Genomic DNA, 3,657 nt, shown 5'->3' with positions numbered 1-3,657 from the left:
TGTGTCTAATTTCACTCGTATAAAACACAGGGTAGTTCAGATATCCAGCACAGTTAGTCAGTTTTAATCGTGAGCTCGATATTATTTGGGTAGGGTATAAAAAATAGATGTTGGCCTATTCTCAGTCCTACACGATCTGTATAAAAAATTTCGTGAGAATCGGTCGAGCCGTTTCGGAGTAGTTTTGTAACAAACACTACACACTCGAGAATTCTATATATGTAGATGTGTGTGTGTGTGTGTGTGTGTGTACAGACACAAATGAAAGTGGGTAGGGATGCAAATCTGCCAAAGCGGCTGAATTATTTGACATTTAATTAACTTTTTTTTTCTTTCATTTTGCTCCTGCTCTTTCTCTCTCGTTCAATCCCTCACCCTGTGCAGAAACATAAGAAACGACACTTTCACTGCATCATCATTGGCCTGCAGACCCCGAGCAGCAGCAACACGCACACACACACACACACACAGACAGTTAAGAGTGCAACGGTTTGCCTGTGAACCGCTTTTTGTTCTATTGTTGTGGCTTTGCTTGGCCACATCAACAGGTTTTTCTTTTTAAAAATTAAAAGTAAAATTCATAACAGTTCAACAAGTTTTAGCTGCCAGACCATAAAAGACAAAATGTGTGGATATATTCATAACAACAGCAACACTTGCCGAGTTGAGTATACTATATACATAGGTATATATATTATTTATATCATTGTTGTAGCGGTGGTTTCTGTGGCTGCTAGACTGCTGGGGCTGCTGCTGCTGCTGCTGCTGCATACAAAAAAAGAAAGTTCAACATTAATTTTCCTTTTTCGTCGTCTCAACATTCGCTGCCTTTGCGACAACCAACCGTGAGGCGCGTGCAACTTTGCAACATCAAAATGCAAACTAACAAACTGCATGAATGAATGAATGAATGGACGAATGGTTGGACGAATGGTTAGACGGATGGATGGATGGATAGATAGTTGAATGATGAATGAGATGCACTACCCATTGCCATTTCCCTTTTGAGTGGGTGTTGACGCACACTAGCAAACAGTCAGACAGACAGAGACAGAGAGAGAGAGGGAGAGAGATAAACACGGCAAGCAAGAAAGAGTAAATAATAAATAATAAATGCTTTGACTTGGCCTATGATTCCAGCCAAACAGACAGTGATAATGCTGCTCATAGTATTAAGGGTGAAACTGCAAAACAAACTGCAACTGCCACTTAATAGCTTCATTTTCATCTGACTTACATGAGTACGTCTTGGCCCTGATTTTCAGGTCGGCGTCAGCTACAAATGATATGCAGAAAGTTGAATTTCTAATACATTCAAGTATATAACTAAATACTCTTCTATAATAATAACTTTGAGTCTTTATGATTTTCACAATAAGAGTAAAACTTTTTATTAGATACTTTTCAATTAAATGATTTTCTTACAGGAAAATAAAGTAAATTTTTGTTTAGCAAAGATCATTATTGGAAATTTATTTGAATCAAATAATTTTGCTTTGATATTAAGTCATACCACGAAAAATTATCAACCTTTCAATTAGTTTAGAGCTGTCTATACTCTCTATATTATTCTGATAAAAAAGAGATATTTCTTTAAATCAAGATCCTTTGTGTAGTCGGTAACAATTGCAGAAACTATTTAAATTAAAAATAAGTACTTAAATGAAATGACTTTGTCGCAAAGGAAACTCTTTTAACACTACTAATTCTAATTCTTTTGTTCGCTCTATTCTTTCGGACTCAAGTTAATGGAAAATGAGCTCACATTTCCCATAATTGAGTAAATCGTAATTAGATCAAGCACTAGAGTGCTTTTAAGGGCTTTCCCTACGCTCAATATGACATTCAGTTTATGGCTAGTCATAATGCTCCATTTCTCAAGTATGTAGTATGTATAATGATATGGGTAACAAAACAAATGCAAGCTCACTCTTACTTACTTATGACCACTTTTATGGTCAGCTGGAAATTCATCTAATTGGGGCTTAAAGACGGTTTTTACTTTTGTCTTCTTGTTGTTGCTTGGGAACTATCACATTTTACAGTCAAAGTTGGATCCCCACGCAAACCAAAACACACATACATACAGATAGACAGTTGTGGACACAGATTTATACCCACACAAATTAGCAGTTTTGTTTGTAATAATTTGAGGGGCTTAAACCCCTGGCACGCCTATTAGCATAAAGTTGAAGCGTTTTTAGCACGCCTGCAACCATTTGATGATTGGAGTATACAAATTATAAATGCACGAATCCAAAAAAAAAACAGGGGGATTCGGAATCTCAACAGCATCACTTTCACTTTCCATGACGTTCCAACCAGAGAGCGCTAATATGCATCTACATTTCCATTTCACTATGTGGTTCATATTCCAAAAACAAAAAAATTATCTAATTCAACAGACATAATCAAAAATTAAAGCCAAGTCTCGACATATTGCGACAAAGCGCTAAAAACAACGCACGGATATGGCCGAAAGACAGTGTCTAGATAATGGGGTACATTGACTAGCATAGAAAGTGTGTTGTACCAATAAAACATTAGAGTATTGTTTAAACATTTTCGCAAATTATAATTTGTCTTAAATCATTCAACATTTAAATATGATAAATGTTTATATTATTTATTGTTCTGTAACTGTATCAACTTTAGTATCATGAACAGAAAAGGTATGACACCTTCGTGGTTGCTCATTTTTTATTATTTATTGCAACATTTATTTAATAATTTATTAGTAGCGTTTTCTTTATGTAATTTGTCAACATTAAACGCTGTTCATATTGAATAATTGGCATGAGAGGAAAAAGGCAAATGCCGCCGACATTTCTTTTTTTCTTCTTCTTCTATATATATATATAAAACTACTCCGAAACGGCTCGACCGATTCTCACGAAATTTCTTATACAGATCGTGTAGGACTGAGAATAGGCCAACATCTATTTTTTATACCCAAATAATAACGAGCTCACGATTAAAACTGACTAACTGTGCTGGATATCTGAACTACCCTGTGTTTTATACGAGTGAAATTAGACACACGGCCTACTTGATAAGAGATGAAATTCAACAAAAATAATTTAAATCTTCCAATCGAAACAGGCCGTGAAAAACCATATACAACGTTGAGACTTTCTAGATTTCAGTAAGGTGATGTACACTGTTGAGTTCACACGGCTTCGCTTGGGAATTTCCGTATAAAAAAATTTAATTTTTCCAGTTTTTTTTTTCTGAACTTCTCGAGTTCAGTCGTTGTTACAACTCGAGTGCGACCGAACTCGCTGCGCTAATTATTGATCAAGAAAATAATACACGTTATACACCAATCAGTTTTCCAACTTGATTTATTACAACAATGCCACGAACACGCAGGGGGGCTAATTTGAGTCGTCAAACAAATAGATCTAGAGGCATGCAAGATAGAAGAGCAATAAGATCAGATGCAGAAAGGCAACAAAGTAATGCAGATGTCCGTGTAAGAATGGCACAGTTACGTGCATCACGAGATGAGCGAAACCAACAAAGACAATTGGAACGAAGAGAAGCGCGCAGATTCGTAGCCAACAGACGTAGAGGGATTGACCAACATCAACAAGTACTTCGAGCATTTACATCACATTCATTTCTTCGACTAGCATTTCAGTATGAGCCTGATGT

This window comes from Drosophila willistoni, unplaced genomic scaffold (genome assembly GCF_018902025.1).
Source record: "Drosophila willistoni isolate 14030-0811.24 unplaced genomic scaffold, UCI_dwil_1.1 Seg211, whole genome shotgun sequence".
In the NCBI taxonomy this organism is placed as follows: domain Eukaryota; kingdom Metazoa; phylum Arthropoda; class Insecta; order Diptera; family Drosophilidae; genus Drosophila; species Drosophila willistoni.
This window is presented reverse-complemented; position numbering follows the sequence as displayed.